Source organism: Malania oleifera, chromosome 6 (genome assembly GCF_029873635.1).
Source record: "Malania oleifera isolate guangnan ecotype guangnan chromosome 6, ASM2987363v1, whole genome shotgun sequence".
Lineage (NCBI taxonomy): Eukaryota > Viridiplantae > Streptophyta > Magnoliopsida > Santalales > Ximeniaceae > Malania > Malania oleifera.
In genome coordinates this window covers 100,529,088-100,542,668 of record NC_080422.1, presented here as the reverse complement: position 1 = coordinate 100,542,668, position 13,581 = coordinate 100,529,088, and the positions used below count along the sequence as shown (strand labels likewise).

The 13,581-nt window shown below is 37.8% G+C and overlaps 1 protein-coding gene across 10 annotated transcripts in view; it reads right to left on the bottom strand.

Moving 5' to 3' along the window:
- LOC131158159 (heme-binding-like protein At3g10130, chloroplastic) overlaps positions 1-13,581 on the bottom strand; it is a 46,214-nt gene that overhangs the window by 18,515 nt on the left and 14,118 nt on the right. The window lies entirely within an intron of this gene.

Genomic DNA, 13,581 nt, shown 5'->3' with positions numbered 1-13,581 from the left:
TACTCGATGAATGGAAAGACACCTTCCCTAATTCTACTCAGGAGATTCTGGACAGACCAGCTTCGGATCACTGCCCAGTCCATTTTTGGATGCTAATCCCATTTACAGGGGCCCTCCCCCTTTCGATTTGAGAACATGTGGATGATGCATCAGTTTTTTAGGTAGTGCATTAAGTCTTGGCCGAAATCATGGGAACATTGTTTGAAAATTTGAAATGGATAAAGATAAAGCCCTAAGCCCAGACAGCTTCACCATAGCCTTCTTTCAATATAGCTGGGAGGTAATTCAGGAGGACTTAATGGATTTCTTTTGTGAGTTTCACACAGGAATGGGGTGGTGGAGAAGAATGTGAACTCCACTTTTATTGCTCTTGTCCATAAGAAGGAGCGCTCTAAGAAAGTGAGAAACTTCCAACCAATCAGCCTGGTTATTAGCCTCTACAAATCCTTGGAAAGATTTTATCTAAGAAGCTTCGAGACATGTTAGGGAGGACAATAACTCTAGATAGTCTGCCTTCATTAAGGATATATTCTAGATGATTGCCAAGCAGCAGTAGTGAAGTGGTGGAGAATATGAAGAGGAGAGGAGGGAGGGAACTCTTGCTCAAACTAGACTTTGAAAAATCCTACAACAAGGTTAGCTGGGGTTTCTTGGATCAAGTGTTGGCTAAGAAGGGTTTCTGAGGAGTTGTAAGAAAGTGGATTAAAGAGTGTTTATCCTCGGTGACTATGTCAACTATTGTAAATGCCCAACCTAGGAGTGGTTTTAGGACTTATGAGGAGTGCGGCAAGGGGATCCCCTCTCCCCGCTCCTCTTTACTCTTGTTGTGGATGTGTTGAATAGGATGATCAACCATGCTAAAGGTCTTAATGTCATCGTGGGCCTTAAATTAGGCAAGGAGGAGGTCTCAATGATCCACCTTCAGTTTTTCGAGGACACGCTTCTCTTTCTCAAAGATAGTGCTGCAAAACTTTGTAAGATTCTTACATTACTGAAATATTTGAAAATATTTTTAGCCTCAATATCAATATGTCTAATAGTGGGGTGGCATGTATCAAATTAGGTAGGTCCAATTTAGAAGTCTTCACCAACTTAGCTGGTGCACCATTTTAGAGTGGCCTCTCTATTTAGGCCTCCCTTTCGGAGGCAACCCCAATTCTTCCTCGTTTTGGAACCCAATGATGGAGAGAGTGGGCATTGGAAGAAGGCTTAGTTCTCTCTCCAAAAAATTCCAGTGGGGTGGCAGAGGCTTTGGAGAGAACCATGAGGGATTTTTTGCAATCAAGAGCTCTCTCGGGGGGGGGGGGGGGGGAGTAAAAGAGACCATCTTGTCAGCTGGGATAGGATTAGGAGCTGCAAGTCTAAAGGGGTTTGGGCCTTGAGAGTGTGGTGTCTAAAAGCATCTCTTTTGTTGGAAAATCGCTTTTGAGGTTCCCTTTGGAGGTTGACTCCTTTGGCACATGTTAATTAGAAGCAAACAACGTTTTGCAATGAAAAGGATGGTATACTAGATGAAGTGCACAAACACACAAATCCTTGGAAATTTATTCTTTTGGTAGCCTATTTATTCTACCCTCTTTGACTCACTCCCAAGTTGGAAATGGAAATCTCATTCAACCCTAGGAAGATATTTGGGTGGGAGAGGTTATGAGTCTTTGGTCCCCTACCTTTTTAGACTATCCAGGTTACATAGTTCCCTAATTATTGCTTCTGAAGGGAGCTCTCTATTGGGATTTTCATTTTTTTCATAAATCTCAATGAGAGAAAGGCTGATGACTTGACCATTTTGTTGAGAGTTCTAGATATTTATTCTCTCCAAGTAAGGGTTGACTCAAGCACTTGTATAGGGGATTCCTTTGGCTCTTTCTCCACAATATCTTTCTTTCTCTCCGCTCATGAAACCCCCAAGTCCTTGTTCTTCCCCTAGAATAATTTCATCTGTGAAGATAAAGGTTTCTTTCAAATCAAGGTTTTGATGTGAACTACGGCCATTTATAGGCATTATAACAATGATTTGATGCAATTGAGGAGAAATTATAAGGCCATCAGTCCAAATATTTGCTTTATGTGTTTCTGAGTCAAATGATTCCACTGACCACTCATATCTCCATTTTCAAAATGGGTAAGCGGCTTTGGGTCCTTCTCTATTCATTTTTTGGCGAGTCTGCAAACAATTGATACCTTCTTGTTGGTGATACGGAGGTTTTGGGAGGAGCAAGAAAGGGATGGCCTTATGGAGATACGATGTGTTTGCCCACTTTTAGGGAGCATTTGGTAAAATTAAGTGTAAGTGTTGGACGCTGAAGTCAAATATGATTTTGTGAACGAGCTCTGAATTGAACTTGAACTGGTCAATGAATCTAAAATTTGAATTATTTGAACTGTCTAGTATCTAATATTTGAGTGTGTTGTTTTCAGTTTGAACCTCTTTTCAATGCTTAGGGGTATATAAATATTTGACAAAATTAAAAATCATTACACAAGTTAAAGTTTTTAATTTAACATTTTGTTGTCATATATTTTAATTAATACTTATAAATAAAAATAAAAATTCATTGTTGAACAAAAATAGAATTTATTATTTTAATTTTAATCACTTAGATATTGAGTTTTTATAAGGGATGAAATTGGAAAAGAGGCCTTTGAATTCGAAAAATCAGACATGTTTCCATGTCTAGTTCTATTAAATGAATTTTAAGAATCAGAGTTGCTACCGTATGTTCTATTTTTTAACCGGTTCACTTATTTAATGAACCTATTTAGATATATAAACTCTATTCAAAGGCCATTCAGATCAAACGAACGGCCCCTTGGACTATGGACCAAAAGGAATGCTAGGATTTTTAATGACAAAACAACTCAAGGTCATCTTTGGGAAAGAGTTGTTTTCCTTGCTTCATTCTAGGCTCACTCTTTCAAATTTTTTTTGGGGATGTTATTAGATCTTCAGAGGGATTGGAGGGAAGCTTTATTGTAATTTTTGTTTTTTAAGATGATTTCTTATCCTCCACCTCATGTAAATTCTTCTCCTTCTTGTTAATGAATTTCTTTTTATACCTAAAAATTTTAAAAATAAAAAAATAGTATGCTTCAAACTTCACATCCTGCCACAGATAGATGGAATCCTGGAAATACTGGGAAAGGATCATTCAATTGTTGATATTCCAACTTAATATTTCAAGCCTACTCAACCATCAACATCAAGTATAATGCTCTTGCTTTCAGAGTTCTCAGTGTTCAGGTAACTGGTTATCAGTTTTTCTTCAAGCAATAGAATTTCAGCCTTCCACGAGTCTTTGTGGGGTTTGTCACAATTCCCCAGCATTAAACCGTACAAGAATTTCACCGTCCTTGAAGAGAGGATAGATCCAATGAATAGGACACCCTTTTCCACAAAATTATTAAAATTTCTGCTTTCCACAAATCACCCGAAATTTATCAAAATCTCAAAATTTATTGAATTTTAAACTATATTAAATTTGATATTCAAAACCCAAATTGAAGTTTCTCAATAAATATATCTTTAAAAAAAAAAAAAACTAAAGCATGTTTTTAAATAGCAACTATTACCATTACCTAAAGCTTTTTACACACTGCTAAATCAGCGGATTCACAGAGGCAGCAGCTGTCACATAAAAGCTGCTACAGCTGTTATGTATCTGCTATAAGGCTTAGGGTGGAAAAATATATATATTTAAAAAAAAATTCTTCTTATTTTTCGTTTTCTTCCCTTTCATATCTCATTCTCAATAAGCTACGTGAAGAGAGGGGGAGAAGATTATAATGAGGATGATAATGATACAAATTTTGTTCATTTCTATTAATATTTACAAGAGACGCATCAATTAACAATTCGATATGAGCACTATTTCGTTAAAAAAAATATTTATTGTGCCAATATTAGTAATTTGATATTTCTTTTCTATATTTTCCAACTTCAATCTTCTTTTCTTTCTAGTCTTTGTCGTGTTCAAGTTCCTAATACTTTATTTATTTAATGAAATCCACCAAGAAGATAATATCTTCTGGTAGAGAGTTGATGTAAACTTGTCTGAGATAGTCATCATGAAATCCACCAAGAAGATAATATCGCTTGGACATCCTTTGATAATGAAAATCAAGGTCTTTTCTTTTTAAGGAACAACATCTTATTTCAAAATATTTTTGTCGAACTTCATTGGCATCAACATCTGGATTTCCAACGAATTCTCGATAAAGTGTACCCAAAGCGAAAGAGGGAGTCTGGGATTTAATGAATGTGACTTGTCTGTATTCACCAAGACTTTGAAACCAGTCTCTTAAGTACCAGTAAATCTGGATGTGAATTCAACGAGAACTGTTTCTAAATTATTCCCGTGCTTTGAAAGTTGAAGATCAATCCATGCACCAAATTCACCAATTCGATCTCTCCATTTATTTGGAGGTAATCCATCAAAGGAAAACCAAGAACCATTGGTTGAATGATGGGGAACCGAATGAGGAGTAGTTGAAGTAGCCTCAGAAGGTTCTTCCACAATGGGAACTGTGGTGTCGGTTTCTTCATGGAATTCCTGTGTTCCGGATGATCCTGGATTAGTGGGAGATATGCCATCATCATATTTGTGAGATCAGTGATCTCTTGATATGAAGAAGAGAACGATGTTTCAGTGGAAACATCACTATTATCTTCAATGGGTACTTTAGGAACAGGGTCAGCAAGGAAAGATGGAGATTGATCAGGTGACACATATGGGCTTTGGAGTTTATGATCAATAGGCTCAGCGGGCAAGGGTTTTGCTGGGATTTGAGATCTTGGAGAAATAGGGGTTGATGGAATAAGAGAATGTCTCTAGAAGTTTTCAGCAGTGGATTTGAAATGCTTAGAATAATCTGGCTGTTGGTAGGATGAAGTTGGTGGTGACTGAGGAATGAAAGAGTACGGTGGAGCATATTGAAAGGCTTTAGGGATATAGGCTGGTGAGGGAATTGGACGATGATCTCGTTCAATCTAAGATAATTGGTCCTTGAGCCTTCTGATTTCTACCTCTTTATCATTGAACATGGATCCACAATATCCTGCAGAAATGAATTGTCTGAGTTCAGCATCAAGACAATCAATTCTTCTTTTGAGATTAACATATAAAGCTTCAATTCTGGAATCAAGGTTGCCAAAACGTTGGTCCATCTGAGTGCCATGATGTATGAGTTTATCAACTTTGTGATCAATGGCAGTCAACATTGTATTCTGTGATCTGGCATTCTGAGTTTGCCAGTTCAGAACTTGTTCAGCTTGTGATGGAAGCTTTCTGGAACCGTCTGGTTGGACCTCAGAGGGTTGAATGAAGGGTCTGGTATGAAGGTTGGAGTCTGTATATGATCTTGGTTCCAAGGGTGGAAACTGTTTGTCATACGGAGAAGTCATGAAACAGGGAATTGGCTGAGATTGGGGTAGGTTGGAAACTGGAGTTTGGTAAGGTTCTGGTTTAGGTTCTTCTGGAGGAAGGAGTCCTTCTTCACGAAGAATTTCAAGAGCTCTGTCATAGATCCATAAGGGCTTAGGTTTAGGATCTGGACGCCGGATTCCTATCCATGGGCTGCTTGGGTTATCAGGTTTTCTGTGAGGAGAAAAAGGTTTACAGGACGGTTTGGTTTCTCTTTTTTGTGATTTGCGGCAAGTGCAATCTGGATCGCACATCGAAGGATCAACATCCCAAATGAAATGTCCTTCAATTTTATCAGTGTAGATGGGAGATCCGTCTGCTTCAACGTGGCTGACAGGAATGCCATCTTCAAAAGTTATAGGCTTTATCATTAAGGATTGAAACACCGGAGGAGTGCTGGATGAAGCTGTATCTTTTGGGTTGAACACCGTCTTTACTGTTCCATCTGGGAGTCTCTGGAACTTGGGATCTGAAAGATGGATGGGAGACGATTGCTGATGAAGTTGTTCATAACTGGAAATCCACTCCAGAGGAATGAGTTGCTTTAACTCTTCCCTGGGAATCTGTCGTGGGATTTGGAGAATAGTGGGAACATCATCTTCTCTTTCAACAGTGATGAGGATTGTGTCTTCAGACTGTCCCGGAAGGGGAAGATCAACAGCATGATCTTGAAGTCTGTAAATGAGCTGGTGATGCAGAGTAGCCATGTAGGCTGAAGAAACTTGTGGAGCACCAGTAATCTGCAGTTGAACTTTGATGCAGTTCCTCAGATTCTTGTCTCTCAAAGGAATATTGAAGTTGGGAAAGAACGTGAGACTGACGCTACCAACTTGGAGAGTGGTAAGCGAAGTGCCAATTGCTGCATGCTCATACTGAGTATATGTTGTGTTAAGAAGAGTGATTCTGGCTATAACTGGAAGTCCTTTACGGACATGAAGTGTAAGAAGTAGTCTGACAGCTCCAAAATGGAGATGAGTATAGCCTTCTCTGATCCATTGGTTGATCAGATCTTGATCAAGTTCAAGATCAACATATTGTTCTTTGGTGGAGGCTGGAATAAGACACTTATCAAGGGCTGTAGTCTGGATGAACTCCTTGACCTGTGGTCTGTTGTGAGATATAAGAAGAGTGCGAACTTGGTTAGCTAGAGATCTTTTTCTTCTGAAAATGTTGCAGGGATTTACAAGTGGAAGAGAGGTTTCCTGGATCTGGGCAGAGTCAAGAATATAGGAGTATTCTACTAAGTTGGTGATTTTGGAAGAAGTAGTTTTCTTTATGGAGGGAGGAAGAGAGAAGGAAGAAGAAAGTCGAGCAGGTGTAATTTCTGTATTTTGAGAATGAAATCCATGGTTTGCAAGTTTCCCCTTTGAACTATTTGTACCTCATTCTTCTAAAATTTACTTCTATGATCTTAACTCTCCTGGACTCCAGGCAAGGACATGACTCTGATACCACACGAGAGTCGGGAGCCCCAAGACCTTCCAAAGGAAAGCAACCAATCTAGGACCACATCTCCAACACAGGCCTTTCCATGGCCACTCAAATGGAGAACTCGGGTACTTCAACCAAATGCTTTACCAGAGGAGGTCTCCGGGGACCGTACAACCTTTCTGATGTGCAGGATCCTCCTTAGAGGCAAGCACAGAGCATACTCGGTGCCATGTTATGATCATCAAAGGAACCCATTACAGTTTCGTTAAACCAGAGGTTTGCCTTGCGCCAGCACAGTAACTCGGCAGGTTACGGGTATCCACTGTAAAGATATCCCTCATAATATCATAAAGACATTACAAGCTCATAGAAGTAGAAGATAGAAGTCCTTCAGACAAATAGTCTTTAGGGGAAGAAGGAACTTAGAAAGCCATGGAAGAACACAAAGAGGAGATTTTCTTTTTTATTCCAAACTGACTCTGCCTTACAAAAGGGGAGGCAGTCCCTTATATGGAGGTCTGAGACCCCCAAGCTTACACGCAAAGCAAACATCAAGAAAGACATAGAGCAAACATGATAAAGACTTAAAGTTGGACGACGACATAAAGCAAAGTGGGTAAAGACTTTTGTCGCGTCAACTAACTACTGACAAAGACGACTTAACTTTTGATAACAAACATAATTAAAAGGTGACAGCACATGGGCGGCTGCATTTGTGCGGGAGTGACCCACCACCTTTAATTATGCAACAAACTCTTGACTTTAAGCCAACTAACTCTGACTTACAAGCAAACTTATCATACAAGCAGACATAAGACGGCCCACCATTGTGGACTTTAGTAATAATAATACATAAAGTAGCCTGCCATTATGGACTTCGGTGAGATGGCGAGAGGTTAAGGTTGACGTAATCTTCATCCGTGATTTCTCCATGGATCTGATGGTAGTACGTCTTCTGCTTCCATGGATTGTCTTCATCTTCATCTGTTTCCATAGGATCTGGATTAGGAGGGTCCTTGTCAGGTGGCTTTGGAGCAAGAATCTCGTCTGGAATGGCTTTGACGAGCTCAGAATAGAACTTCAGGTCATTCATTTCGCAGAGATGGTTTAACAGTGAGGGTTTATAGCTTGGCCATGTACTTGGAAAGTTGTACAGCATATCCCATTAGTAGACTTGGTTCTGGGACCATAGAAGGTTCCTGGTTGGATTGTAGAAATACGGTCTATGTAGAATGAAGATACTGTGTACTGCAGCTACTTCAGCTGGGTCCATCTTCCAAAGATTGTGATTACCCATGAGGGTAGTCAGCTTCTTTCTCCATGTGAAGAGAGGATCAAACAGTTGGAGGAAAGTCCAGAGAACAAGGATTTCTGGTTGGCTGGATCATCAAGATGAGCGTACGTCTCTTGAAGAGGGAGGAATACAGCATGTACCTGTAAAACAGAGATATACCATAGATACCATAATACATGAGTATTAAAAGATGACGGCTTAATGACGTAAGGATTTAGGAAAGGGTATGCTGGGAAGGTTTGTTGATGGCCTATCAGGTTAGCATAGTGGTAATAGAAGGGTTTTGCACAGAATTTGATTTTGGAGACATCAATGGTTTCTGGAGGTATTTCTGGCGGGAAATGTATCTGGGTAGAAGCTCCAAGGTAGAGGATATCTGGTGGTGAAGAAGAGGATGAGGCCATGAAAATCAATGGAATGGCTAGGTGTTTGGATATGAGAAAGGACGTTTTCCGAGGGCGAGATAGCATATTAGTGAGGACATTGTGATCACCTTTTATATGCTTCACGGAGAAGTCATATCTGAAAAACTAGTCTTTCAGTCGGAGAATCTGTGGATCAGGGAGAATCTTGTTCCGGAATTCAAGCATCTTTGGGAACGATGAGTTGTCCATTTCAACTATGAAGTGCTCTGATCTGACGTAGAAGTCAAATTTCTGAATTCCATTTTTTACTGCAATTATTTCTTTGAATACAGTGTGATAGTGCTTTTGAGATTCTTTGAATTCTCCACTGGCGTGTCCACAATAGGACCTCTTGTCATCCTTTTTTTCAAACAGTAAGGCACCCCAATAATGGTCACTTGCGTCTGACTGTAGGATAAGATTTCCTGTGGATGGAATAGTCAGAGGCGGTGGATTCTTGGCAGCTTTCTTAAGATATTTGACGGCCTGTGTCTGGTCAGGGCCCCATGGGGGTGGCTTCTTTTTCAACAGCTGTGACAGAGAGCTGGTGTAGTGACTTGCATGCGGGATAAAGTCTCTGATGTAATTAATGATGCTAAGGAATTGTTGAATTTCTTTGACAAAAAGATTATCATCAGGAAACTGCAATAATTGTTTAGCGAGATGAGGACCTGGACAAATAGTTCCATGGGATATTTTCATCCCCAAAAAATCAATTTCTTGTTGTCCAATCATGCTTTTCTTTTCTGGCAACATTATCTCGTATTGTGATGCCAGCTGGTGGAAGTGTTCAAGAAGGTGATGATGATCTGCAAGACTTTTTGAGAATAATAATATATCATCAATATAAATCAGGGTAGTGTGCAGAATAGGATTAAAAATCCTGGTCATCGCCTTTTGAATCAGTGATGGCGCAATCTTTAAGCCGAAGGGCAAAACTGTCCATTGAAACTATTCATTCGGAATACAGAAAGCTATCTTGTATCTGTCATCTGGGTGTATGCCAAGTTGCCAACAAGCACCTTTCAGATCAAACTTTGAAAATATTCCTACTTCTGCAAGATGGATGAATTGTGTTCTGGCTTTTGGAATAGCGAACTTATCATCCCTGATGAACACATTTAATGGCTTGTAATCAATAACCAATCTTTTCTTTCCTCTAATCTTCTCTGATCTTTTTTCAACATAAAATGCTTGACTTGCCCTAGAGGAATTGGTTGGTTCAATGAGACCTTGCTTTAATAAAGAATAACATTCTTCTCTGGCAAGCTTAAGGTCTGATGGAGTCATTCCTAGATGGGTAGCCTTGGTCAGGCTAACATCTTCATTGAGCTTGAAGGGAATGTGAATGAAAAAGTCTGGGTTTTTCTAGAGTGGATGATTATGAATGAACTGATCATGACTTTCTGCACATAACTTCAGAAGTTTGTTTTGAATGGGCTGAAAATCTGGAGGAGAATACGAAAGAGAATAGATTTTGTTTGTCTGGGTAAAAGGCTTGAATTCTCCTTTGTACTTAATTCCAGTTGGAAGAATCCTCAAGGATTTCAAAAGACAATAAACATCCCATCCCAATAAAATATCTTTTTGAGGAAGTGGACTACCGATAACATGAGTCCAAATGATGCAATTAGGAAGGAGTTTAATCCCAATTTTCCTTTTGGAAATCAGAGTAGTAGTAAAAATTTGATCATTGGCAACTCTAAAGAATTGAGAATGGGAAGACCAACAATTTGATGGTAGAACTTTTGGATTAATCATGGTCTTATGGGATCCCGTATCAATGAATGCAACAGCAGGAATGGGTTTACCATATTTTTCAGGGAGGAGCTGAATTTGAACATGAGGACTTATTTGAGAATCTTGAGAAGAGAGAATAGGTTGGACTTGAAGAGTTTCATCCGAATGATAATCATCTTCTGAATCAGAGTTTTCTGAATCAGTAAGGACGAGAATGGTTTCTTCAGTCATCTCTTCTTGTTCTGAAAGAACAGATTCTGCATCTGCATCGAGTTCTTCATTCTGTAGCTGTTGGGCAAGCTTTGCAGATTTTGTCCTGTTCATTGGGCATTGCTTTGCATAGTGGCCTTTCTTCTTGCAGATGAAACAGCGAGGAGATTTGTCATGTACTCATTGAAACTTCTTTTTGAAGAATCTAAACTTTTTCTTCTTTCTGTGGTCTTTCTTGGAAAGCTTGTCAGAACCATAATCTTTAAAATGCTTCTTCTTTTTAGGACTACAGATGCAATCCTTTTCTTTGCATTTGATCTGCAAGTAAGGCTTCTTGCATTGCTTTGTGAACTTATGATTCTGCTTCATCATCTTTGAGAACAACTGATGAGCACTACATAACTTTTCAAGAGCAGTGAGTGCTAATTGATGAATTTCTCCTAATGAGATATCTCTGAGTGGTCGTGAGAGAGAGGCAATCTTTCTCTGTAATTCTGGCTATATATCTTCTGGTAGAGAGTTGATGTAAACTTGTCTGAGATTGTCATCATGAAATCCACCAAGAAGATATAGTTAAAGCTTATACAATACAACTTGTTGGCCAAAATTTGTTAGATTTTTATTACTTCAACAAATAAATTATAAAATTCGTTTAATTTATTGTGATATTTGTATGTCTTGTGTGCCTAATAGATTAATGGAGCGTATAACTATTTTGTTTTATTAATTAATTTATCACAAAAAAAAGTGAAAATATATACATAATTTTTTCTATCAATAGCAGTTTAAAACTAATATAAAATTTATTGCCCTTAATAAAAAAGGTTAGTAAGATGAACTAAAGGATCCAAAATTAACTAATACTCTTTTTAAGAAGGTTTATGAGCTTAAAACATGTCAATAAACCAATATACATAAGAGTCTGTGTGCTTGAAAAAAATTCTTGGTCAATACACCCACATCCTGTTAAGTAACATCTGCTACTCCCACTTTCAGCTACACCCATTACAGTTATGCTACGCTAACCGCTACCACTATTTAAAACCATGAACTAAAGATTATTACAAGAAAGGTAACAGCTTTCAGCCGTTCAAAATTATATGAAAAATTAAAGTTAGATATTAGCAGCAACATATTATTCAAGCATTTATGTCTAAATTATACATATTTATTTATATAATAAATAGAGTTTAACTTATTTATAAATGGAAATAATATTAATTGAATATGTTTATGATTATTATATTACAACTTATAATAAAGTGTTTAACTTATTTATAAATGGCAATAATATTAATTGACTATGTTTATGATTATTATATTACAATCATTGTAACTTATAAACCACATATTTGTCCCTGATATTTTATTTATAATATTTTAGTTATAAACATTGCATAATTATGTCATTAACAGTTTTTAAAGTTTCATAAAGAATTTCAAGTTTTACTGCTAATTTCCATCATCTTCTAAAATTGCAATCAAAATTGATATCAACATCAAATTTACAATTGAAATTTCCATACTTTTGAAGGCTCAAAATTTTAATTAAAATTAAAATTAAGACCTTGAATTTGTGTCAATCAGATATGGTGTCTAGCAGAATACATTCTGGAGTAGTAGTGTGTTGGCGGCTGATTCCAAAATGATTGCTGCAACAGTAAATCCACAGTGGTCCAACTCAATTGATGCCACTAAGAATATACATGCATGTGATCAATTTGATCCAACATGGGAAACGTGACCACATTGCTGATTCTTCTTGAATTCTCCCAATTCCTGCTTCACCTTCCTGACTATATTATTTGAAACAATTGCCTACTGTCATATCCAGCGTAGTCAGGAGTAAGGGAGCAATATTTCCACTCAATGAATCTATAACAGAGTCACCTTGTCTTGTACAAAATTAACCCTTTTGCTATCTATAATTGCAAGTATAGCTTAGCGGCTAATCATTTATATAGTGGATATACAGGTAAGTGCGTACTATTATTGAAAACAGAAAAATTCTCAATTTGCTGCTGTCATATCTAGTGTAGTCAGGAGTAAAGGAACAATATTTCCACTCAATGAATCTATAACAGAGTCGCCTAGTCTTGTACAAAATTAACCCCTTTTTGCTATCTATAATTGCAAGTATGGCTTAATTGCTAATCATTTATATAGTGGATTTACATGTTAGTATGAACTATTATTCAAAATACAGAAATTTTCAATTGCTTTAACAGCTAGTACTTCTATTTCTTTTCATAAATAGGCAAACCATTGATAAATATGTTTGGTATCGATTCCATCACAAGGGATGTGACGGTGATTGCACTCAACAAGAACTTCATATCTACAACAGGTGTGGACATAATATAGGGTCCTTTATGATTATGTGGAAGTTTTATAACTTCAATATTTTACAATCATGTGTTGGTCTAATTTTTAGGGATTTGAAATTATGTTTCATTAATTTGGATTTGATATTATTTCCTAGAGATCATTTCCTTATTTAGCATTTTGAGAAAGCTTGTATAAATTTTTTATGTGTAACCATGAGAGGTAGATTGGAATATTGAGCATAGAGCCCTAAGTTGAGTTGTCTTCATTTTTTTTCCTCTCTTTTAATTTCCCATTGTTTTCTTACTTTTTCCTTATTTTCCTGCATCCTTCTCTTGTTACAATTAGTCCTACATCAAATTGATACCAGAACCAAATCTCAATGCCCCATCATAGCTTCACCAGAAACACTATTCACAATTGATATGGTTGTAGGGCCCACCAGATCCACTTGCTCTCATAGGCCCAAAGAACTCATACAACACTAATCCTTTAGCTCTACTAGCTACTCAAAGTGTTAACCAACGCCCCTCCCCTTCTAGGGATAGAGGGTTGATTCCTGTCACATCCTTACCTGTTAAGCCCGTCCATTGAGAGTCATCATTGCCATGATAAGGACACAGCAACCCAATATCCCTGGCACACCCTAACTATAGAACCAGAAGATGTAGAACCCGAAGAAAACAAAAAAAAGAAAAACATCTATGAACTATTAGACTCGCCTGCCTTCAAGAGGATTGTGAGGATGACAACCCTA